Source organism: Muscardinus avellanarius, assembly GCF_963383645.1.
Source record: "Muscardinus avellanarius genome assembly, chromosome: 12".
In the NCBI taxonomy this organism is placed as follows: Eukaryota; Metazoa; Chordata; class Mammalia; order Rodentia; family Gliridae; genus Muscardinus; species Muscardinus avellanarius.
Genome location: NC_137798.1, coordinates 39,291,143 through 39,318,126, shown reverse-complemented (window position 1 = coordinate 39,318,126; position 26,984 = coordinate 39,291,143). Strand labels below are relative to the sequence as shown.

Sequence of the window (26,984 nt, the reverse complement as noted above, 5' to 3'; positions counted from 1 at the left end):
GTTGATTAGGTATCTTCAAATCCCCAGTTACCTTTTCTTTTTTTTTTTTTTTGGTGGTACTGGGGTTCCTGGAAGCCCTTCTACCTCCGGGCTACACTCCCAGACCTATTTTTACATTTTTATTTGGAAACAGGGTCTCCTAAGCCAGCGCGCGCGGCTGGCTTCGAACCTGCGCGATCCTCCTGTCTCTGCCTCCCAAGCGCGGGGATTACAAGCGTGCGCCATCACGCCCGGCTTCCCAGTTACCTTTTCAAGACTTTTACCCGCTGATTACTTATGCATAGTAAGTCTATCACAAATGTTTGTTGAATGAATAAAGGATAGGTATTTAGGCCCCTCCAAAATTCTGCTTTATCTTTACTTGACTTTGACATGTTTAAATTGTTTTTTAAAAGAGTTACTAGTGATATTATTATAGCATTATTTGCATGGATTACAATATAGCACCATAATATATTCATTTTCCATAAATCTTTGCTATATGCATTAAGATCCACGCCTTCTTTCACAAACACTAACTATGCTGGGAAAGGCAGATTTTGAAGAATTTCTCAAGAAAGTAGTAGTCATCTTCCATAACCTGTTTTGCTCCCAATCTGTGACAAAACTGTTGATCTGATTCGTTTTCAGCCTGCACACTCATGTGCCCTCATCATCTTGAACTGTAACATAGTTCCCCTGATATTATTTCCTAACTATCCCTTCAAGTTACCAACAGGAGAAACTGAGAGAAATTTCATCTGATATTATGGCTCCTATCTTTACCTTTCCATTATGATTCCTCTTGCACCCCCCCACCCCACACAAAGATGTGTTTTTCTGATTACTGCAAATCACATTCTAAGGCCAATGGGAAAAACCTCTTCATTTTGCAGTAAACTCAACCACTGTATATGGCAGTTGTCCCTCCTCCCATTCTGTTTATTATTTTTTTTATTTTTTGGTGGTACTGGGGATGGAACCCAGGAGCTTTCTACCTCTGGGCCATACTCCCAGACCTATTTTATATTTTATTTGGAAACAGGGTCTCACTAAGTTGCTGAGAGCCTCACTAAGTAGCTGAGGCTGGCTTCGAACCTGCGCGATCCTCCTGTCTCAGCCTCCCAAGCGTGGGGATTACAGGCGTGCGCCACCACGCCCGGCTCCCATTCTGTTTATTAAACTCAGAGACGCAGGACAAGGAGAGAGAAATATGACTGTTTCCAATATCACCCACTAGGTTCAGCTTGACTCCAGTCCAGTGACTCTAAAAGCCGAATCCTACATTGCTTAGTGTATCACAAAATAACCAAGAATGCAGCAGATAGCAATGACCAATCAGATCCAGAAACGGCATTCATTTAAATTCTTTTCCTACCCAGTGCTACCATAGATTCCTCCCAATGCTACCATAGATTCCTCCAGGACAGACCACAGCCACAAGTGCCATCTGGCATTGCCTATAATCGAGCTAAACCACCCTGCCTTCCTCAAATGTATTTCACAATCTGTTAGCTTGCTTTTAATTTGCACACTAGACACAGTTGATTTGGTAACTCTGAAATTTCCTGGGAAAAAAAGTAATATATTATACAGTGGTTTGAGTTGACTTTTCCATGTTGGGTCACTGTACCCTGCTGGTAGATAGGACGGGGGACTAATTTGTCTTTTCATACATCAAGCAAGCATGTCAATAGCCTTTGCTTAGCCCCCTGGAGTGAGCAATACTTTTTAACTACAGAGATGTACTAACAGTGCAACTCATTGAATTCGGTGCCTCTTTGATTGAAAGGGTTGGGTACAAATGAGGAACAAGCAGTGATACTGTAAGTCATTTCCATTTTGGAACCACTTAAGAGAATACTTCTATAAAGAAAGCTCATGAAACAAAATTTTAAGGCATTCCTTTAAAAGTACTTCAGTCTAAGGAATAATGTTAAGTTGATTTTTTTTTATCAAACACAAAGGGTCATTCAAAACCTAGTAGTTAAGATAAAATGTCCTAAATCTTCTGTAAGGCTTTTTTCCCCCTTGAGGGGGCTGGGGTTACTGAGAAAATGTGGGAGCTCTGGGTTAAGCCCTTGTTCATGAGTTATTTGGCAGCCCAGCCCACTTCCACAGGGGATGACAGCAGCATTGGACAAGAAGGCCATTTCTGAGAGAGGACTATGCTGGGTGGTGAGTGGGCTGGAAATCTAACTCCCGAGTCAGGCTTTCAGATCTACCAAGAAGCCCTGACATCCTGTTTAGAAAATCCTAACCCGGGGTAAGGTGGAAATTCTCTCTCACATAGCAAGTTGGAATGTGTAGCTTTTGGGGGTCACATTTATGTTATTGAAGGATAATAAAGTGATAAGAGAATAAAATATAATAAGATATGATGGCTTGATTAGCACAGGTTTTCTTTGGATTTACTGGTATCTTAATGCTATCTTCATAACTTCCTACATATTGCAGAATGCTACTGAATATTTATGAACTGTTTTGACAGAAACTTGATGTTCTTTACTGCTCTGTCTCATTCTATGTATTTGCTGACTTATCTGAAGAAAAACGCATAAAAGCATTGGGTCTGTTACAGAAATACATGTATAAATTAGTAGAACAAGAAGAAAGAAAGGCTCTGTATCAGAGCGATGAGGTAGAATAAAAAATTCTTTCAGTGTCATCAAATAAGAAAGTGAACCCACTCTCTCTTTACAGATGCACTAACAGATTCTTCCCTTAGAAGATTCTGAGCCCAAAGATACCATACTGGGTGTTTATTTTCTCTTCAGAAATAAACATTTTGATTCCTGTGGGAATCAGTAAGGCCAACTACATTTAGTTTTGTTTCTCTAATATATATATTTTTTCTATAAACTCTGGAGAGGCTGACTTGAGAATTTGCAACAGCATCCAAACAAACATCCTACAACCAGTTCTGAACTTCGATTAAGAAGTCCTGGAAGATAATTCCAGGGGACCTCCTAGTTCTCAGAGAGGAAAAGAAAGGGCAGCTTTTGGAAACATGGAATAAAAGAGAAAATAAAGAAGGAATTGCAGATACAAAGTCGGACCTGGGCACCATTGTTTGGAACAGTATGTCTATCTTGAGGACTATCTTTCCTGATGGGTAAAGTGACCATGCTATAATTAACACTGATTACTAAATATTCAACAGGGTTAGGCCAGTCATTGCACAGACTCAGATGCTCACTGGGCGTGTTTAAATACTTATGTAAAGATCTGCATAAAACAGACACACAGATCCTTTTAGGCCTCTCCAATATTTTTTGCTAATAAATAAATTATATAACTATTTAGAATTTTCTTGTAATCTTGGTTCAGGTAGACTTCCACCATGCCATGTCATTGAAGCAGTCGTCTTAGGATCAGTTTGATATGGAAATATTCCTTTTCTTTCATTAACAGACATTAGTTAAAAGAAGAATCCCGAGAATGCCTTAATACTGAGGGGCATGACATCACAGGAACGAGCTCAGGGATTTGTGACTAAATCGGGAAATTTTAAAACCTCGTTTTACAAGCTTCCCATAGTTTTGAAGTTTTAAAGTGTCTGAAGGGCAGAAAGGTCAACTTTTTAGTATTTATCACAGTGCTCAGGAGGTAAAAAAATTGTCATTGGAGGTTACATCATAGGATAAAGTAAAAGGATGCCAAGAAAGAAGCATGAACAGGCTCAAAAGTAGCTGAAGTCAGTCTCTCTTCTGAAGATCAAACAATAGTAAGATGTCACATTGAAAGCTTCTTCATTACCTTGGTGGTAAGGAGACAAATCAACATAAAGTACTTGATATTGGCATAGTTAATCCATTATTCTCAAATTTTACATGGTTTGACATTTGTCACTCAAATCTGGACACACATGGAGATACATGTTATGCATAGCCAGACTTCTGTATCACTGCATCTCAATTTTTGTTTTTACTATTCTCACAATTAATTTTGTCCTCTTCCTCCTCTGGATCACTTGAACAAGAAAAAGTAGAAAATACTTATAAGACTGGAATTGAAATCTTTCTCTGATTCTAAAGAGCTTCCTTATTTTAAAGAAAAGTCAGTAGGTTACGAAAACTATAATAATTTGGTGGCTGACTTTTCCATTTCATTTTGAGAAATTATATAGGGTGATTTTATTTTAGAATAGAATAAAATAAAAAATTTATTTTAGAATAAAATAAAATCAGGAGAACAATGTGGTTTATATGACTAACACCTTGGGTATGGTCAATGCACACACATAATAATACCAAGAGGCGCATACACAATGCAATTAATCATTCTTGATGGTTTTAAAGGGATGCTCTAGATAGAAGATCAGCAACGCTGGCCTTCAGCAGGAGCTTAGTCACAACTTAAGTGATGCTGGAGGGAGAGGGAGAGGGAATGAGAGAGGGAGGAGAGGGAGAGAACAGTGAAACCAGAAAGCATTAACAAAGAGAATTTATCTCTATACCTCAAGAAATCTTTGTGTTTAAGCCAAAACAAATCAAAAGGAGGAGCTTGCTCAACTAATGTCCTGATTTCTCATTTATGTAAATGTCAGTAGCTTGCCTTTTCCGTGTCTCTATGGGGAGGCTTAAAATTTTAAATCTAAGAAAACCACAAAGTATATTAAACTATTTTAGCTACTGTAGAAAGTGAGTGGTTTTCCTATGTCAAGAAATGTGGGAGTTAATCATGTGAGAAAAACGAGGAAGAATAAAAATTTTGGACTATAACTGATTCCTAATCCTGTGTGTGTGTGTGTGTGTGTGTGTGTGTGTGTGTGTGTGTGTGTAGTACTGGGGATGGAACCCAGGGGCTTTCTACCTCTGAGCTACACCTCAGATCTATTTTATATTTTATTTGGAAACAGGGTCTAACTAAGTTGCTGAGAGCCTAAGCTGCTGAGGCTGGCTTTGAACCTGAGATCCTTCTGTCTAAGCCTCCCAAGTACTGGGATTACAAGCGTGTGCCACCACACCTGGTGATTCCTGATTCTTCTAGAACCTTCCCTGTGATATGTTGAAACAAATCTTGGGAACCTCCTGGATGCCATGCAGGCACAATGACCTTGGTGTGTGATTTATTTGTAGTGAATAACCCTGGGCGGGTGGGGGGGAGACCTATGTACTGCTATTTTATTTTGGCTATGGTAACTTTGGCTTTTAGTTACTGTGTAGTGTTTGAGGTTATTTTCTATGAAGGAAGTCAATAACCTGAGTACTTTCCAGGTACTTTTTAAAGAAATAAGCTTTTTAAAAGGGATAAGTTAAATTCACAGTCTGTTTATTATCAGACTGTGAGTTAGTTTGTCTTGTTATGCTAGAGAATGTAAATAGAACTGGCAAGTAGAGAAACACAGTCAAAAGACATGTGTCATTCCAGAGGCTAAACACAGTACCTGTGTTCCTTAAGATATTTTTGAGGGGAATGTAATGGTAGTGGTGGTGGTGAGCAAACCCTTTTGAGAACCCAATGTTCATCTCACTAGAAAAGTGCTCTAGTCATACACGCAAAATTTGGCATTTTATATGAGGGGATGCAGACACGCATGCTGTTCATTCACAGATATTCTTAAGAAGAGCTATTCGGTATGGTGGCCACAAGCTAAGGGTAGCAATTGAGCATGTAGTATGTGGGTGCTCTGAATTTTAATATGCCGCAAGTATAAAATAACACCGTGTTCCAAAGATGTAGAACAAAAAGGAAAAAAAAAAAAGAATGCAAACTGGCTTCTATGCTGGCTTTGTGAGACTGAATACGAATGCCATATTATTAAATTAATTCTATGTGTTTGTTTTTACTTTTTAAAAATTATGTATGTATGTATGTATGTATGTATGTATGTATGTATGTATTTATTGTGCTACTGAGGATGGAACCAAGGGCCTTCTACCCCCAAGCTACACTCCCAATCCTATTTTTTAGTATTTTATTTTTTGAAATGGGGTCTCACTGAGTTGTGAAGGGCCTCGCTAAATAGCTAAGGCTGTCTACGACCAGGGTTCCCACTTCCTGAATGCTGGGATTACAAGCATGCGCCATCATGCCTGGCTTGGTATGAAGATATTAAAAGAAATAGTTTATTACACTTTAGGTCTTCTTGTGTGTGTGTGTGTGTGTGTGTGTGTGTGTGTGTGTGTGTGTGTGTGTGGTACTGGTGATAGAACTCAGAGGCATTCTACTTCTGAGCTACACCTCCAGCCCTACTTTTTATTCTTTGTTTTGAAACAGGGTCTCACAGAGTTGTGAAGGGCCTTGTTAAGTAGCTGAGGCTGTCTGTGAACCGCGATCCTCCGGTCTCTGCCTCCCAAATGCTGGATTACAAGTGTGTGCCAAAATGCCCAGCTTGCTTTTACTTTTAAAGATGTAGCTACTAGAAAAATGTTAAATGACACCATGTGGTTTGCAATATGTGCTGTTTTAGAACACAGAATCCCTAGAGTAGAACATGAGGTATTAGAAAACCACAAAGATGATGTGAAACAGAGGAGAAGGGTAAGAGAATAAAACATAAGAGAAACAACAGAATGCCTTCAGAGTGAAAGGCCTAAACTTTAGATTAATCAAGCAGCCAATTTCATATTTATCAATCATCTCTTCTTTGCAAGACTACATTTGGGACCATGAGGCTAAAAAGAAACATCAAAACTAAACACCTTCTCCCAAGGATTTTACAATCTATTTTGAAGACATAGTACAAACACATACCAAGTCAAATGAGATGGCAAAAACAGACAACACAACATGGTTTCTGATATGAGCATTGTAGACTGCTGCTACTCAAATTTCTTCAGGTCCCTTTGGGATTTCTTTAAAATGCAAAGACATGGACTTCCAGAGATTCTGTCTCTGTAGATCAGGGTAGAGCCTTCTGGGTGATACTGATGCTCGTCCATGATCTGAACTGGTATGGGTATGCCAAGAGGTAGTGTAAACCAGAAGTACTGGGACTGAAGCTCGTCTTCTAGCTCCACACAGAGAAGAGAATGAGAGAGGACAGTTGGCTTCAATGAAAAGATGGGAGCAGTCTAAGAGATGATAGGCTCTAATTGCACTGGAGCGTATACAGGCAGGAGTGGTACGCTCCACTGTTTCTGGGTTAAGCCCAGACATTGGGAAGACACAAGGCTCATAGACACTACACTACACTACGTGACTGATTGTAGCACTAATAAGATGATCTATGCTAGTGCTATAACATTTCCCCTTCTCCCTTTTAAACACCAAGGCACAGGTTCAAATAGTAGAGTGTATAGGAAATGCTATATCTCATTTTACTTCTCAAGTCTGTACCTCAAAGGCAATGGTCTTATTGTAGACCTAGGCTGAAATAATTGCCACACTTTGAATGTGCTTCTTTTCCCAAATCTTTAAGTTCTGGATCCAAGACGCTCGTCTCATTAGGTCCCTCACTGATACTCTCTCATGGGCCTGGCTTATGATGGATGGTGTTTTCCCCCCATGGATGAGCACAAACTCCTGGTGCTCTTTGCAGGTTTCCAACATAGCTTCTTCCTTCTCCTAAGCTACAATGGTAGTCCTGCTGTCTTTTTATCTGACCATAAGACTAGCAACAGTGGTGTGACCTGATTTCTTTTTCTACAGCAGACAGAACAAATAAATAAATAAAAAACTCAAGAAGGGGAGGACCTCAGTTGGGCAAGCACAGAACCTCAAGGTGTGTGATTGACTATACAACCCCAAGTACCTTGTCTTTCTGCATATTTCCATATATGCAGACATATCATTAAGGTATATACTAGAAATGGTAGTATAAACTGTAAAACTTTCAAAACTTTGATCCAGGTGTGAATCAATCATCAACTACCATGAACACTGCTTCCAAAAGAGAAGTACTGGTCCACTGGAAATTAGCCAGATACATCACCTGTAGTAGGCAGCTTTACTGATTTTAATTTCACTTACCAATTCTTTTTGACAAGCTTTACATGTAGTTATTGCAAACCTTCAAGTTTTACTCTACCCTATTAGTTTTGCTTTAAAAACCAATAGAAGGACAAAAAAATACATTGGTTGACAAAGGTTGTGGGTGGGTAGGAAGAGAGGGGTGAAAACTTATCAAAAGCAAAATTGGATTAAGAGTCAATCAAAATCCAACTGTGAATTTATCATTTCAATGAATTTCAATGAATGGTTTAAAATCTGTTTGAAATCTATTTGAAAATGAATATGTAATAATATAGACATATCTCCTTTTCAAAGCCAGTATTGTCAGATGTATTCTGAGCATTATAATTCATGAACAGAGTAGATGACTATTTGAAAAGTATTAAAATGAGCTGACTTTTCAATACAAGTGTCTTCACAATAAGTTTTTCTATTCTGGGCAATTCAGAAATGTAGACAATTGTGGTAGAAAAATAATATGTATTGTAATATTCATTGTACAGTAGTAGTGTAGTAAGTGGCAATTCTGGACATTACAAGAGACACAAGGATTATTTTCTGTGATTGCACAGAGAATACTTGGATTTCTTGTGAAGCTTTTGCATTGGAAATGAGATTCATCAGTCTGAACGGGGCAGGGTTAGAGCCCTTAGCAACATGCTTATTTTGTAGAAGGTCACTCAATAATAACTTCCTCTGCCCTCCAAGCTTATTAAGACTGACTGGCATATATTAATGAAAACACCTGATTCTCCAACCATAAAACCCAGACAAAGACTTTATTTTAATATTAAGGAAGGAACCCTTAATTAGCAGGGTTTCAAAAATGTCAGCTTCTTCTATTAGCTGTTCTGGTCCATCAAAGCCATAATCCCTACTGTCAAATTTCATCACATGATAGACAGTTTGCCGGCTGTCTTTTTTTCTTTTACTGATCATACCGACTGAAGCTTTAAAATTTTTTTTTTATTTTGCCATCACATTTAACAACTCATTGTGCATTTGCCTGTTATACTTTTGATTTTACTCTTTGCTTTCAGAGTCTTAGCACATGTCAGCTAAAAAGGGTGGGCTGCGTGCGGGGGAAGACCGTAGAAACACAAGTATTACATGTGAATACATATGCATTCTTAGACATATAATTAAGGACTCCTGGAAGACATGGGCTTGCTTATATTATTTGCCTTTGAAACTATGTAAATGTGCGAGTCCTGAAAACACAGACAAATAAAACAGCCTCAGAGATGATTTCCCATTTTTGATGTGTCAAGAAGAAGGGGGAGAATTCTGGGGAAGAACCCAGATCTTTTAAGATAAACATTCATCACTGCTAACCATCGACATACCTGCCTGTTGCAGGGGACTCGTTACAGCGTTCATGGCTTTGCATTGCCCTTCAGAAGCAAGATAAAATGATGGCATCCAGCAGTACAAAATAAATACGTAGCTCTTAAAATATTTGTGTTTTTAATCTGATTCAAAACATTTACTGTTGATTAAACCCTTTCGCAAATGGAAAAGTTCATGCTGTCCATACCAAGAGGAACACAAAGACGCAAAACAAAATCAAAACAAGGATGAATCAGGGTTCAGAGGCAGCCTTTGTGGAGACTCCACGGCAGCTCGTTACTCATCGCTGAGCCTGGATGCCTTAAGGTAACAGTACTAGTGTTTAGAAAGGAGGGTGAGCCGTACACGCTGGGGAATGAACTGACGGCAGCATTTGGGCCTGGTGGACTCGGCTGCTAGAGGTGCGAGCTCAGCTCCTCCTCTGCAGTGAGGATCAGGGACTTCTTCACTGAACACAGTGAGTCCTCTCAGCTCACTTGGCTTCACTGAGCAATGGGAAAATTACTTCCATTTTTATGAGCACACAGGTATTTATTTCTCCCTTTAAAGTTTTTTTCTTCCTCCCATACTCCAGGCCAGGAAGACTGTTCCTCTTGTGACTTGCCTGGGCTTTACTTCTCTCAGCTACTTCTTCTCCTGGAACAACCAACTCCTCTCAGAACCTCAGGAGGTAGCCCCAGGAGGAGCTGGGGTCTCCTAGCCCCACGCAGAATTCTCAGGGTTTTCATTTTAGTGCAGTCCCCTGGGTTCCTTCAGACCTGGGAATTCTTGGTGTTTCTACCACTGACCATCCTTTTGATTTTTTTCAGCACTCATCCCATTGTCTCAATGCCGCACATCAGCATAAACACAAACAAAGCCACATAATCTTAATTTCAATCCACTAATGAGGCATTATCATTCTAATGCTATATATAATCACTCTCCATAATCACTTTTTTTGTGGTCGTGAGGATGGAAGTCAGGGGCATTCTACATTTGAGCTACACCTCCATCCCTATTTTTTATTCTTTATTTTGAAAGAGGGTCTCAATATGTTGCAAAGGGCCTCACTAAGTAGCTGAGGCTGTCGATGAACTGTGATCTTCCTGACTCAGCCTCCCAAATGCTGGGATTACAAGTGTACGCCACCACGCCCGGCTCCATAATCACTTTTAAGTTTCTCATTCTTATTGCATTTTAGAAATGAAGGCCGGGCGTGGTGGCGCACGCTTGTAATCCCCGCGCTTGGGAGGCAGAGACAGGAGGATTGCGCAGGTTCGAAGCCAGCCGCGTGCTGGCTTAGGAGACCCTGTTTCCAAATAAAAATGTAAAAATAGGTCTGGGAGTGTAGCCCGGAGGTAGAAGGGCTTCCAGGAACCCCAGTACCACCACAAAAAAAAGAAAAAGAAAAAGAAATGAAGTCCCATATTTAAGAATGATGAGTTCCTCCTTTTTTTGAACACGTAAAAAAGAACCTCTTATGCTAGCCAGGGAGACAAGGAACAATTTCTTAGACTAGAATAGTTGGTGGGGTACTTGGGGTAACCAAGTCCAGTTTTGTGGCTAATTGTAAACAATATGAGCTAGACTGTGGGAGGTTTCTAACATGACCACATGCCCCTAGTAGAGAGTACTGGTTACGAACATGGACTCTAGAGACCAATGGCCTTGGACAAGTGACCCTGGTGTTTTCTTAGTTGTAAAGACAACAATGGAACCTGACTTCTTATTGTTAAACTCAAATGAGATGAGGCCTGTAATTCTACAAACAAAGCAAATCTGTCATATAACGAGTCATCAGTGAATATAACTGTCTAGCCACTCACTGGACGTAAGCTTCCTGAGGGCAGAAGGCACAGCTAACAGATTTGCTGCTGCAACCCCTGATGCATAGTCAGTGTATGTAGATGTTAATCAAATGAATGAGTCCTTGTGAGTAATACAGGTGTCAATCAATTTTTGAGAATGAGCTGATTCAGAAGGGTGTGCCAAGTCACCCCTCAGAGTGATATGACAGTTTATCTTTCATGCTTATCCATTCATTGTAAACAACAGAAGCCTGTGCTTGGGCAGTCAGTTCTGATGTTCTGGGATTTAGAATCAAAAGTATGGCACGGTCACTATAAACTCAATGAAACCACTTGATCTTGACTCAGAAGCATATTCATGAACCACAGTAAGTGGGCAATGGACAAGGGTCTCATGTACAAGCTGGGAAATAAATATAACAAATCAACAACATAGAAATAAATGAAAGAGAACTACCCCGTATTCTAAAAAGAATCATGGGTCCTTTATGCTGCAGATGGAAAGTTTGGTTTCTTCCCCCAACTTCTCCCTTCACTGCATAAAACCTGGGTAATATACAGCTCTTTGGAGACCTCCCATGAGCTCAAGCCTAGGGCTTGTGGGTGATACCTCTGAGGCGCCTCCTATACTTCCCCAGTGGAGCAGCACTACATTGGTATATTTTACTTGGTTTTGGTCATTCGGAATGGTTTAACTTGAAAAACAGCCTTTTGGTGTTGAAAGTAGTATAGGAACTATAACCGTAGACTCATTGGCATATTACAGTACGTCAGAGGTACAAGGAATCAAAGTTCCCAACTCAGAAGAAAAGGAAGTACAAGGACCAACTAAATTAGATCACCACTGTTACATAGGAAACGTGTTATGAACCACTGACAGCCTGAGAAGCAAGAGCCTGGTTTCCTAAGCCTTTACCCCATCTTCGCCACTGATTACTGGAGGGAGGGTGGATAAGCCACTGTTCATTTCTGTCTCTCCATTTTTTAACTTGTCACTTTGAAGAGACAATCCCTGCTCCCTGTTATGGAGAATGGATGAGAAAAGGCCTATAAAGTGTCCTAAGTACATAGCCAGCTCCCCTCAATGGACACCCTGTCTACTTCTGTCAGGGCAGAAACCTCCAAGGTGAGTGAATCCCCGGTGGATGGAGCGTGCACAAGGCCGCTGCCTTCTCGGGCTGAGGCGTGGTGGCCATCCTAGAAAATTAGTACCTGAGATTTGTAGGCACGTTCAGGAGTCTGCACTAGGAGTCAGAGGCAATATTTAGCTGGGGAAGTCGGCCTTCTATCAGCTCCTGCGGTCAGTGTGACTCCCCTCACAGGAAGTGGATGTCCCCAGCAACTGAAACACCTTCCCCTGCCATCACCTTGAGAGGGAATCACCGGTGTCATCTTTACATAATCAATGCTTATGTATTTGGAAGATTTTATGTGGGGAGTAAATATGATAAAATTGTGAGGTCTCTTTTTGCCAACAGAAGCTTTAACAACCTTGTGTACAGGAAACTGGGTCTGGAAGGTAGTAGATGGAGGCAGATGAAAGATACTGACTTGATTTTTTTTCCCTCTAAACTCTCTCTAAATTGTTTTTTCAGTACTGAGGATAGAACTCAGGGGCGTTATACCTCTGAACTACACCCCCAGCCCTATTTTTCAGTCTTTTTATTTTTGAAACAGGGTCTCGACAGGGTCTCACTGAACTCCAAAGGGCCTTGCTAAGTAGCAGAGGCTGTCCGCCAACTGCGATCCTCCGGTCTCAGCCTCCCGAATGCTGGGATCACAAGCGTGTGCCACCACACCTGGGTTTTAACCCTCTTTTTAAATGTGTGTGGTAGGAAGATATTTCCTAAACAATTTTCATCCCCTTTGCTTTCTCGTCTGAAAAATACCATATTTTGCTAGGTGTGGTAGCGTATAATCCCTCTTGGGAGGCTGAGACAGGAGGATCACAGGTTCAAGGTTAGCCTCAGTAACTTAGCAAGGCTCTCTTCAACTTAGTGATAACCTGATTAAAAAAAAAACACCCACAAAACAGGGCTAGGGGTATAGCTGAGAAGTAGAATGCCCCTTAGTTCAATCCCCAAGAAAATAACACACACACACACACACACACACACACAAAATTGAAATAGCTTGCTCTAAAAAATAGAGGAATAAAACCTTCACCTACTTAGCTTTGTGTAAGCTTACACTAAACACTTTTTTACAATGCAGGCTTCTTGATTTCAGGAATGGTGACTTATTCACCTTGAAAGGCCCCAAACACTTAGCACTGTGCTTAATAAATAACTGTTGATTTGATTCACTAAAGATCTCGAAAGTCTTTCTTACATGTTACCTTTCTCCTCCCTGGGATTCTGAATTGTTCTCTTTGTGTGTTGGCCCCAAGACCTAAGATACAGAAGTTAGGGACCTACAGTCTCACAGCCGCATCACTTCTCCAGCTGGGGTTAGAAAGCAGTCTGTACACAGGATTTCCATCCTTCTTAGATTCCAAATGTTGATGCAATCATGTAGCAATTTTCCTTCTGCATCTGGTCTTTTTCACTTGGCATAATATCCTGTAGGTCATCCATGTTGGTGTAAATGGCGAGTTTTCCTTTTTTAAGGCTGAATAATATTCTCTTTTGTGTCTGTGTGTATACACAAATAATTCTTTATCCATTGCTTCATTGTCAGACACTTAGGTTGATTCCGTATCTTAGCTGTTATGAATAATGCTGGAGCCAACATGGGAGCGCAGATATTTCTTTGAGACATTTATTTTATTTCCTTTGGATAAGGGCCATTGGCATAGGGAAGATGGCAGAGAAGTGGAAAAAGTTTAATTTCTACAAATTAAGTTCTAAAAAGCAAACGTATTAACGTGGGGACTATAGTTAATACTGTATTACATACATGAACTTTACTTAGAGAGTAGGACTTCGTGTTCTCACTGACCCCCTTCCCCCACAAACTGTAGAGAGATAGATATGTTAATTAGATTGACTGACATAATTAGTTCAATATAAATATGTATGTCAAAACAGCATGCCATGTACCTTAAATATATACAGTCTCAATAAAATAAAAAAAAAATCAGTCTGCCCCAGAAACTGCCTTTGTTGGAGACACTTTGGTTGCAAACAGAGCTGCATTTTGGTTTCAGAGTTGGAAAGATCAGGGTTTGGATAACTGTATGACCTTGAAGAAGTCAGTTAGCATTTGTAAGCTTCCATTTTCTCCCCTGTAAAATGGGGATTTTACAATTTACGCTTCAGGCTATTGAGGAAATTAAATGAGATGAGTGATGTTATTAGCATATAGTGGGCAGTTAATGAATGGTACCCAAAGCCACCATTTTATCCCTGTGCATTCTTTTGCCCTGAATCAGAATTCATAAGGAAAACCCAGGTATACCACACAATTAGCACAATATTTAATGTTGCCAATTTTTTTTTAGAAATCCCCCCAACTGCTAATCTTGTATTTTCAATGTATCTTAACCACAATCCTCAAGTATGTCTACTTGTGAAAAGTCTGATTAAATGGTAGTAATTTGATACTGAGCTTGTATTTTGCTTCATCAGCACAATGGTATACATATAGATGATGTGGGTAGAGGACATGGGGATGCAGGTCGGGTCAAACCACCAAGCGAGAAAAATGGTGGCTTCAGAGTACACTTAGACTATGTTCTCAGGCTGGAAATCATAAGTATTCCTGCTCTGAGCGAAAGAACAGAGGTTGTGAAGCTTGTTTTCAAATAGAAAAGTGAATGCAAACTTTGCGGGTGTGGTGGCGCACGCTTGTAATCCCCGCGCTTGGGAGGCGGAGACAGGAGGGTCACGCAGGCTCGCAGTCACCTCGCTGGCTTAAGAGACCCTGTTTCCAAATAAATAAAAAATATAAAATAGGTCTGGGAGTGTAGCCCGGAGGTAGAAGGGCTTCCAGGAACCCCAGTACCACCAAAAAAAAAAAAAAAAAAGTGAATGCAAAGTTTATGACTTTTACCTACCACTGTGGTTTTTTGAGACTATGGGATGAATGAGACTTGTTACCTTGGAAAGACACAAGGAAGTTAAATAACAGCCTTTGAGGCTTTGGCTCTTCAAGAAAGGCTGCTAGGAGAAAGCAAAAAAGGGGCCTTCTGTTCCTGAGTCACTGCATCTGTTTTGGAGGCTAGCCAACGTCCCTAGTTTTCTGTACATTTGTAAAGTTCCTCTCTTTCTCATTCTTTTAGTCATATATTTTATTTCTCACATATTCAGATAAGAATATTGGAATATACTATTAAGGGTTCCTACGAATTGCCTTTTACCAGACGGCTGGGTATATAATACCCTGTTGTATAAAAAAAAAAAATTCACAAAGTTATGTGCCTGCCTGAATTTATCTGGGGAAAACCAAAAGAGTTAAGTGGACTTAGTATTGTTTTCTTATTTTTAAGGCAAGATGAACTAACAAAGGTATAGGGGAAAAACTGCTGTGTGTGTGTGTGTGTGTGTGTGTGTGTGTGTGTGTGTGTGTGACTTATGATTTAACTCAGGGGCATTCTATCTCTGGGCTATATCCCCCAGTTCTATTTTATAATTTATTTTGAAACAGGGTCTCACTAGGTTTCTGAGGAACTGACTAGACTGCTAAGGCTGACCTCGAACCTGCAATCCTCCTGTCTCAGGGGGTATTTTTAATCTTTTTTTTTTTTTTTTTTCAGCCTGAGTTGCTCTGAGAGTATATGTGGGAAAAGTTAGCCATACTCCTAGGTCCGTGAAAGGAGCATTTTGAAGGTAGCTGGGAGGACCGAGTTCTGGTCTTTGAGATAATTCTCAGTGTTGATTGGATGGTAGTTATCTATCCAAATTCATAAGTAAAACAAAGCTCCCTTTTCTTCAGAAAGGGGCTGAAGTTAAAAGATGGTCTATTGACTCTGCCTCCTTGGACTCTCTTCCTCATCTGTACAATGGAGGTCGTAACATCTTCAATGCATGGTGCTTTGAGGGCTAGATGAAATTGTATATGCAAGTCACCTGCCACAATGCCTGGCATGGCATATCTACTCAGAAGCTGCGGTCTTCCCCCACTCTCCCATTTTTAGTTTCGTCTCCTTTGGAGTACTTTGGAGTCATCTGGACCATGTGGCGACCTTCATTAGCATTATCAAATAAGGCCCTGATTGAGCTGAATACACCTGGCTTCCATTTCCTGTGAGTGACTCGACTCACAATTTTCTGAAGTGAGGGTCAAGTACACTCTCATCCTTCTAGTGCTGAAAGGAACCCCGTATAAATCACTTGGGAGACAAATATTTATTCATCAACAGTTGGCTACTCTACAGCGTGCTGTGGTCTGAACCATCTGAAGGCAGATGGTTTATATCTCTTAAACTTAAAATATAACTCAAGGAAGACATGCGTATCGTCTAAAGAGTTTAAAATGTTCTTTTGTTATGTGGAGTGCTTTAGGGTTGCAAAGTCTCATTATTTGGGAAAAAACCATTCTTAAGAAACCTAACCATTCCCTTTCCCCACCATTATAAAAGGTTAGGACATAAGATATCTACCTGATAGTCCCAACAGGCGAACTGAAATTTGTCTAAAATGCAAAGACTTTGTTAACACTGGCAAATCAGGGCCAGTGTAGCAGAATTAATACAATTTCAATTTTTCTTTGTGCCTGTAACAGGTTCCTATTATCCCGATAAGTGGGCAGCCATTTCACTTCTTTTATTGATATGGCTGTGAAAAAGAATTAGATTTCAACACTTATGTAACGGAGATTAATTGATTGATTAGATTATTAATTAAATATCCCATTAAATTTTCTTTTGAAAAAAAGTGGCACAGGATTGTGGATTCCCTAAGGTCTCTCCCCCACAACCCATGGAAGAATAAACAAGGAAATGCATAGCTAAACATTGTATCTTATCTTGTGAGAGATAATTAAGCAGGCAGATGCTTTACTATGTAGAAAATTTACTCACTGCCTGCTGTCTTATGGGCTACCTTTATCTAGCATCCTGGTTCAAGGTGAAGAGTCTTTTCTGCTTTGTGAACAACTAACATCAGTGGGTGGCTATGGAAGTCATTAGGGACCACATAGCTAGGCACATCTATTTCTACACATAACCGGTCTGTTTTAGTTGGGAACAAAAATGGTTTACTTAAAACTCCCAATCATGCAGTATTTCAGGGAACTGTGGAAAAATAAAAACAGCAAGTGGCCTTTCAGGTAACCCATAATTAAAAGCAATTTTGAGCTGTCTTTTCAGGGAACCTACCCAGGGGAAGTATTTGCTACCTGTTTGACCTTCACGATTGTGAGTCCTTGGCAGTGTCAACGACCCTCTGAACTGAATTCAAAACTAATCTCTGACAGAAAAAGAGAAACAGAATTCATGCAAATCATATTAATTCCAACATTTCCCCAGTGAGCTGGGTATAAACTACAGCCTAATTAAATATTTTTTAACGATGTGAGTAATTTTTGCCAAGGGGCGGATTCAGGGGAAAATTTAATATGAGATCACAAAAGCTGTTCCCAGCGTTGATTCTGTAAATTAATGACTATCTGCCTTATGATAAAAACATGCTGCCAAGAATGAAAATGAAGTCGGCAGAGCTTGCTCTATTTGTCTAACAACCAAATATACAGAATGCAAAACTTTAAAGGCAATGGAAAATTTCCATTGTGTCTGTGTGATATATTCAGGATAAAGAGGCACCATGCCGACAAGCCAGTACCCAGCTCGAGGGCACTGTCAACAATATGGGGCCACTTTTAGGTGGTTCAAGTCAAGGTCCAGGGACATAATTTAAAGCAGCTATTTAGTTAAAAAGAATTATTTGCAACTTGTTTCCAAAGGAGATTCAAGGTAGCTCATGATAAGAGACATATATAAACAAGTAATAATGTTAAAGGCAGAATGGAAGGTTGAAAACGTATCAAGGGCAGGTATTTAATTGTTTGTTATGAATGTTGCCAGCCTCTTAGCTCCATGGATTCCTCCCTTAGACGGACCAATATACAGCTTGCCATGCCCATCATGTCCCTTAGAGCAGATCATTCTGAAACCTGAGTTGGACTTCTGTCCAAGGTCATGTGGTTGAAAAATGGAGTGATAATAGCAAGTAAAGGGATGATGTCTACACAGCCCCGGGCAGCTTATTACATCTCAATCTATAAATGGCAGTGGACTACAAGTAGCCTGGCAGGTAAGGCTTTTCTTGTCTGCTTACATCCACTTGGAGAATGGAATATGCCCTCATGTTCACACACAAAAAGCAACTTGGCACATATTACAGAAAGGCCAGGCGTGGTGCTTGAATCTGAGCCAGGGAACAGTTCCTCACCTACCTCACTTTGCACCGCGAGGGCAACCTGTTTCTAATGTCTTCTGTAGTTAACACCCAGAAGTTGCCAGGGGTCCCCTGTGACGTACGACATGGGATCTGCTGGCCCCCGGTCACCAGGCCAGCCCCTCACAAGGGTTTTAGGAGCTGTATTTGTTGAAATTTCTGTCAGTGAGCAGCACTGGAGATTGAATTTACAGTGTTTCAATTAGAAGGTCATCTGTGCTAACTAGTGCACCACTACCTCATTATAATCATAAAATCAGGGAGAAAAGACTGGCATGAGAAATATGGGTGTGCAGGCTTCACAGGTGAGAAGGTGCTGTCCCCTCAGTGGTAGCAGAAGAGGATGCAACGGGGAGCTCCTTGTCGGTAAACACGCCTACCTGCATCAAAGAGAAGTCCTTGAGGCCCTGACCGCACAAAATAAGGATGCTAAGATCACTTTGTGAGAATACATACCAAACTCTTAGCTATGAGATTTGCTGAAGGTTTTTAAAAAATATTTACACATAAATTTTCCTTGCAAGCTAAATGAAAATTAAAAATTGCACAACTTAGCAAGACCCTTAGCAACTTAGCAAGACCCTGTTTCAAAATGAAAAAAAAAATAAAAAAAGTCTGAATGCCTCTGGGTTCCCAGTACCCAAATAAAACACAACAAAAGTAGCATGGAGCCGGGTGTGGTGGCGCACGCTTGTAATTCCCGGGCTTGGGAGGCAGAGACAGGCGGACCGTGCAGGTTCAAAGCCAGCTGCACTGGTTTAAGAGACCTTGTTTCTAAATAAAAATAGAAAAAAATAGGTGTCTGGGAGTATAGCCCGGAGGTAGAAGGGTTTCCAGGAACCTCAGTACCACCAAAAAAAAAAAAAAAAAAAAACCAAACATGGACACCTTCAATGTATGGCTTCTGATTTTTAACTCTATTTGCCAAAAATCTGAGTTGATGACTAGTAACGTTTAAAATAAAACACACTCTAAGGGGCAGGGCTGAGATGGGCAGCGCTTCATGGATGGTGATACTGATGGTTGGCTGCATGATTAACCCTACTGCTTTCAAACTTTAAAGGAGCGTGACATTTGATGCTATTTAATAAATCATTGGGTGCTACTTAATTAGTACAAATGTTATTTTAAAGTGCAGAAAAGGGAAAATAAAATAAACCACCCCAAGCAGCTTAATCCAGAATTAAAAGGGAAGGAAACAAAGCAAACTGCCATTGATTGAATCTTTGCAGCGATCAGGTACTTTTATATTAGTTTTCTCATTTAATCCCCATGCTGACTTCATGAGAAGGGGGATTATTGTGTTCAATGTTCCAATGGGGAAGTAGAGCGGAGAGAGAAGGCAGAGTTCTCCCAACCTCATCTATGGAATACGTGACAGACCCACATCTGACCTCAGAGGCCATACATGTTTCTTGACAGATATTGTCTGTCTGCCTCCTGCCTCCCTCCCTCCCTCCCTCCCTCCCTCCCTCCCTCCCTCCCTCTTCTTTTTTTCATTTTTTAGGGGGATACTGGGGATTGAATCCAGGGGTATTCTACTTCTTAGCTATCTCTATGCCCTACTTTATTTATTTTTTATTTTTTATTTTATTTTTATTTATTTATTTTTTATTTTACAAGGTCCTGCCAAGTTGCTGAGGACCTAAGTTGCTGAGGTTGGTCTCAAGCTTATGATCCTCCTGTCTTAGCCTCCCAAATACTGGGATTCCAGGCATGCGCCACTGCACTTGGCTCAGATTCTGTATTCTAATTCTGTTAGATTAATTGAGATGGTGCTCATTTTAAATATATTTCAATTCTCCTAATCTAAGAACAGAGTCTTTATGAACTTTCTTAATGTAAAACTTAACAATTTTTGTGGGGGAGTAGTGAGGATTGAATCCAGGGGCATTCTACCTCCAAACTATACCTCCAGACCTACTTTCTTTTTTTGAAACATTTTGCCGAGGATCTCCCTAAGTTGCTAACACTGGCCTTAAATCTGCAATCCTCCTGTCTCAGTCTCCCAAGTATGGAATTATAGGCATGGGCCATCATATTTGGCAAAAGTTAAGTGATTAAATACAGGGAGAAAAGAATGATTCAACTTTGAATTCAGGGAGAGTTGTTTCCCATCTAGAGGTGTGCTGTTATCTGTGCTGTGTGGGCACCAGGAAGGACAAGACAGATCTCTGCTCTTTTCCTGGGGAGTGGACTTGCAGTCAAGTAGCTGATTCCAAGCAGCACATCACAAGCTCCCCTCCAGGGGCAAATGCAGTGCTTTTGGGGTTGGGGAGGAGGAAGATGGCACAGTGAGGCTTTAAGTTAGTGCTGGGAGGAGAGGAGGGAGCACAGCCCAGGGTAACTTACAGAGGTGTCAGTCTCTATGGAGGCCTTGTAAACAGAGTCAGAGAGGGTCAGCGAGATGGTCGTTGGCCTATCTGCCTTACAAGAAAAGTGATGATCACTGTCTTTGGCTCCTGGCTCCTTTCTTCTCTTTGCGTTTAACCTAGATTTTCCGTTTCCTTCCCAAGTCTCCCCCGACCCCCTCTCTCTTGTGCGGCACTGGGGATGGAACACAGGGACACTGTTCCTCCAAGCTACACCCCCGGCCCTATTTTTTTTAGTGTTTTTATTTTTTTGAAACAGCGTCTCACTGAGTTGCAACGTGCCTCGCTAAGTACCTGAGGCTGTCCACAAACTGCGAACCACGATCCCCCTGTCCCCCCGCTCCCAAAATGCTGGGATTACAAGTTTGCGCCACCACGCCCAGCTCCAAGCCTCTCTTATACCCTTGATTTCTCTGCTCATTTTTCCACTTATGGCTGGAAACCGTGGACCTGGAATGGGCATGGATGCTACTTAATGCCTGCTGGTTCTGGCCTGGGTACGTCTGTCGGATCATCAAGGACCCCAAGTCCTTGTATGGCCCATGGGAGGACCTGGTGCTCCTGGCAGGGACCCGGCACAAGGAGCCAGAGCGGAATGAAGGGAGGAGAGGAAAAGCTTTCTCCGTCTCAAATCCCTCGGAAGGGACGTGGCAGCTACTAGTGGCAGCAGAGGGGCGTGAGGGGACTTCTTTCATTCTGCAGCCTAAGTGCAGGGCCTCACAGAGGGCTGCGCTGGGAGGAGGACAGAGCAGAGGTGAGGGGATGAACAGTGTGCACACAGAACAGTGACAGATCACTAGCGACAAAAGTACGATGACCCTTCAAAGCTCAGAGCTCACTAGGGCCTTCTTCTAATTAAGGATAATCCAGAATTATTGTGCTTAATTATTTCCACAGGTTTCTTTGAGGGTTCTTTTTTTTTTTTTTTTTTTTGTATGTATCTCACTTGGGGTGAGGGATATCTCTAGCCACAAAGGGCAAAGGTTGATCTACAGCCCTGGAAAACGTTTCAGAAGTCGGTGCCCTATTCCTCCACCATCCCTGCAGCATCGTCAACATCCTTTCAGTCTGCACAGCCCTAAGGCTGTGTCAATCTTTCCTGTTAACTGTTTGCATCAATGTAGCATATTACACACCTGCAAGCAACCCTGGTTCCTTTGCAAGAAGGTGCTGCTATTAAAATGTGTGGGGTTCCCTTTGCTTTCCTGAGGGTTGAGTGCTCCCTGGGTCTGTACAAAATGCGGAATGGCTGATCTTTATAAACACATGTCCCTGAGCCCATCCATATCGCTAAGTCAGGCTGACTTGCATGGTGCGAGGGAGCCTGTATTTTAGAGAAGAATTACAGGATACTCTTTGCATGTATATATCCGAAAGTCACTGGCTGGAGGGCTTAAGATTGGCCAGGAAATTTGTTCTTCAGAAGCCTCTTCCCTGGCTGTTCCTGCCCTGCACATTACACCAATATACTCAAACATAGTTTCTCTTTCTGCAATCAACCCACTCCAAGCACTCCATTATTTCTACTTTCACGGAAATAACGCTCCTTTATTTGTCATTTTCTGTGTTATGTACAGTATGTTTCTTGGATTTTTCTGATTTAGAAAGTTTCTTTCCATCACCCACCCTTCTGGCCTTTTCCCTTACCACATACCTCAGAACTACCACCATCAGTACGTTTTCTCTTTCTTCTCACTGCCTACCACAAAATTATTAAAATTCAGCATCATTCTTCCACTTCATGAAGCTTTTTCTACATGGAGACTAAAACAATTAATCTTTGAAGCATCTGTCTGATGCAATAACCAACTTTCACTGGAATGTTTGAAACAATTCTGTGGTCAAAATCTATGATAAAATAATGTTCATATGTCTGCATTATTATTTGAGACAAGAGTGGCATCTTTTATATGTTTGCTACAACACCATACTGTTGGCCTCTGAGACACATTAAGTCAGATTATAAATGGCAGCAGCCCTGTGTGGTCCTCTCTGGCATAACCGTGCTGGCTTTTCAGTGTCATTTTCTCGTGAGCTGGTTCTGTTAGCTGGCAAGGTAAGACCATCTTTTCAGGTGAGAACATCTGGCCAGCAGCTCTAAGTGCCACGCTCCAGATAAATGAGCTTATCTATGGTAATTGAGAACATGGGCTTGTTTTGCCCAGGTGCCAACAGCCCACTCCATCTAGGATAGGAGGTGCATGGGGAGAGATGCTATCAGTATTTTCTGGGTATTCACTTGAGACAAGTAAAATGGTTTTGTACAATGAGATTGTCATTTGAATGAATATATAACCTACAGGGCATCATGTGTGTCTTTGGAGAAGGCAAACAAAACAAGGCCAGCCTGGGCTAGAATGACCTCAAATTTGAGATGTTACTTGTATGAGGTACTTCTCATTATCTTTTAATTTTCATGTTGTGAGATCTAGATACTTTTACAGAATGAATTCCTCAACAGAGGGTCATGACAAGGTCTGGGCACCCACAGTTACCTGCTGTTTGCTAGAATCCTGGGGCATCAACAAGCCTCACCATCAATGCAGCATCGACAGTAGAGTCAATGCTAGATCAGAGGCAGTGGTACCTGATTTGGGGGCACTGCCAATGGCGGTGGGCTGTGAGGGTGGTTTGGTCCAATGGCCACCAAGAAAGCAGCTAAGTGCCTTCCTACACATAGGACGGTGGTCTGAGGCTTCCTGTCACATGAATACTGGGACGTGCTCAACTCTGTGCCAATCCTGAGGTCAGAAACACTTTGTGCTGCTGGGCGTGGTGGCGCACACTTGTAATTCCTGCACTTGGGAGGCGGAGACAGCACAGGTTCGAAGCCAGCCGCACTGGCGTAAGAGACCCTGTTTCCAAATAAAAATATAAAATATAAAATAGGTCTGGGAGTGTAGACCGGAGGTAGAAGGGTTTCCAGGAACCCCAGTAGCACCACCAAAAAAAAAAAAGTAAAAAGAAACACTTTGTGCTATCTTTATAAGCCCAACCATGGCACTAATTAGCAAGCACAAAATATATGAATTATACTCATTTGGAATTCTATCAATTGGGCCTTCAAAGAGGGTTCTTATTCACTTTCCATCAGATTTTCATGAGGCTTTCCTATCTAGGAGCTTAATATTAAACAAGTTTTCAATGAAAAATGTTCTAAAACATTAATAGGTGAGATACGTAAAGTGGTAGAGGCAGAAATTATCTCCAAAAGCCACCCAACTGGAAGAGTGGATACTCTGTCAAATATGTAAGAGTGTTCTTTGGACTTTGGTCTCCAATGGACCAGAAATCTACTTCTAGCAACTCGACCCTGAATGACGTGTGTGCACAACACAAAGCCGCTCAAACCCATGGCAGCATCTTAGACCTCAGATAAGTTGGCCTCAGTAGGTTTTGCTTCCCGGGGGCTTGGCAACAGGCTCCCAAAAGCTGCTCATGGGTCTGTTTCCTTCTCCACTCTGAGTCCTCAGCCTTTCTTGTAACATTGGGGTAAAATCAAACAGAGAGGTGAGAAGGGTGAAAAGGTGGTCAGGGAAGTTATCACTCAGGGAGTGTTCAGTAGCTCTAAGTTAATGGATCCCTCTCTTACATGCAGCAGGGGAATTATGTTAAGAGTACTTTCAGGCCGGGCGTGGTGGCGCACGCTTGTAATCCTCGCGCTTGGGAGGTGGAGACAGGAGGAGGATCGCGCAGGATCGAAGCCAGCCGTGCACGCTGGCTTAGGAGACCCTGTTTCTAAATAAAAATATAAAATAGGTCTGGGAGTGTAGCCCGGAGGTAGAAGGGCTTCCAGGAACCCCAGTACCACACACACACACACACATACACAAAAGTACTTTCAAAAGAGGAGTTAGCAAAATACTTCGCACCAGAGGACTTCATTTGACTGGATCCGTATAAGTTTACACATGTTGATCTAAGTACATGAGTTCTAGAATTTAAAAAGTCCATGGCAAGCTGGGCGTGGTGGCGCACGCTTGTAATCCCAGTGCTTGGGAGGCTGAGACAGGAGAATCTTGCAGGTTCGAAGCCAGCCTCAGCTACTTAGTGAGGCTCTCTGCAACTTAGTCAGACCTTGTTTTCAAATAAAACATAAACTAGGTCTGGGAGTATAGCCCAGAGGTAGAAAGCCTCTGGCTGGGTTCCACCACCAGTAAAACCAAAAAAAAAAAAAAAAAAAAAAAGTCCATGGCAGGAAAAAGCAATGCAAACATTCGGGAACATGCAAGGTGTGGCCTGGAATGGAAGGAGGAGACTTGGATTCAGCACTGCGCTGTCCCTGAGTGCATCTGGGCCTGGCTACCACAACTCTGAGGAACCTTGACATCATAAAATAATGACGGTGCTGAGTCAGAGGGCAAAATTCTCAGTGTAAATAGGAGTTGTTTTGTGCATTTAAAATTAAATTGGTTCAAGGTGAAATAGTTGGTGTTAATGAGATAGTAGAGCAGGAAGGAATAAAGACTCACAAGTCCTCAAAGCAACAGAATGACCAACAACTAGATCCTGGCTGCTTGTTTCATAAGGGATAATGCAGTGAGAAACAGAAGGTGGAAATGATGTACTAAAGAGTGATCAAGTGATCCTAATGTACCTGTAAGAGGCTGGTATTACTACCAAAAGCTTTCTTTTTAGGACTCTGAGCCAGGTATTTATCACTTTTCTAGAAAAAAAATATATAATATAAGAAGATGTAATAAACAGTGAATGCATGAATTTGCTTACTGTGCTGCACTACTTGTTGATTTTAGAAGGATTTATGCTCTATGGATCCTCAGACTCTCTAGTTCATTAAGTGAATTGGTGTGTTGTCATTTATATCACACTGTAGAGCATGAGGATATAAGGATAGAAAGACTACTTCTGTAAGAAAATAATATGCTTTTTTTTTTTTTTTTGGTGGTACTGGGGTTCCTGGAAGCCCTTCTACCTCCAAGCTACACTCCCAGACCTATTTTATACTTTTTTTATTTTTGGAAACAGGATCTCTTAAGCCAGCGCGGCTGGCTTCGAACCAGTGCGATCCTCCTGTTTCCGCCTCCCAAGCGCGGGGATTACAAGCCTGAGCCACCACACCCGGCCTAATAATATGCTTTTATAACATTTTGATCAACAGCCTTTTTCAAAGTATTAAAGGAAAGACCATTACTTCAAGCATAGCTCATACCATCAAATGCCGTTGCGATCACAGCATAAGCACATGAACGATAATCCTTCCCACCATGAACATGTAGAAGGTGTGTATACATCCACATATAGACAGATATGCATATAGATGTACATGTGCAAATATATGCATACCCAGACCAATATTACTGCAAGATCTGCTGCTATCGGTAAGTCAACATCTCCAGCTGAGTATCTAAATGTACAGAAGTCAGAATATCACCATGAATATAATGAAGTTGTCATTTTATAAAGTAGGTGATATTCAGATCTTTGTGTAGGTGCTGAAGAACTGCTAACATGTGCACCCATGGCGAGGTACCCATGAATACTGTCTTGCTAGCCCATAGGCACCAAAGCCCAAATGCAGAGAAAATTATAAGTTGTTCATGGAGACATTTGGTAAAGAAAATGTGGTTATAATGGAAATTTCACATTCATTTATCTTCCCCTTCCCTCCCTCCCTCCCTCCCTTCCTCCCTCCCTCCCTTCCTCCCTCCCTCCCTTCCTTCCATCCTTCCTTCCTTCCCAGTGCTGGAGATTGAACCAGGACCTCATAAATGCTAGGCTTGTGCTCTACCATTGAGCTATACCTGCAGCTTAGAATCTTCAACTTTGACATCATAAAACCTGGGAGAACTACAGCACCTTAGCGTACCCACGCTTTATCCAGGACCAAGCCACAAAGTGCTATGAGATCACACGAATGCATACATCTTGTTTATACAATTTCATGGTTATTCAATCACATTACAAAGTATATAGATACTAGAAGGCAGTACTGGCTACTGTTATTTTAACTTATTTAGAACAACCAATCATCTGTGCAGACACCTACTTTAGGTCCAATGATGGAAAATACATTAACACTGTAGGGTTGAATAATGTGACTCAAGGTTACAGATGAAGTGGGTGGTAAACCAATTTAATAAATTTAAGAAAAAATTAGTAATGCTAAGTTTAATAGAGGTATTCCTATAGGTGGCAATTTCACTACATCTTTGTACACATGATAGGGTATTTATACAATGAGTAAACCAACACATGAGAAACCATTTTGTCTTGGCCTTTCCCTAATCTCCTTTCTT

General features: G+C 41.2%; 1 protein-coding gene across 12 annotated transcripts in view; it reads right to left on the bottom strand.

Moving 5' to 3' along the window:
* NPAS3 (neuronal PAS domain protein 3) overlaps window positions 1-26,984 on the bottom strand; it is a gene marked incomplete at both ends in the record, with an annotated part of 883,378 nt that overhangs the window by 133,755 nt on the left and 722,639 nt on the right. The gene's annotated exons all lie outside the window — the stretch shown is intronic.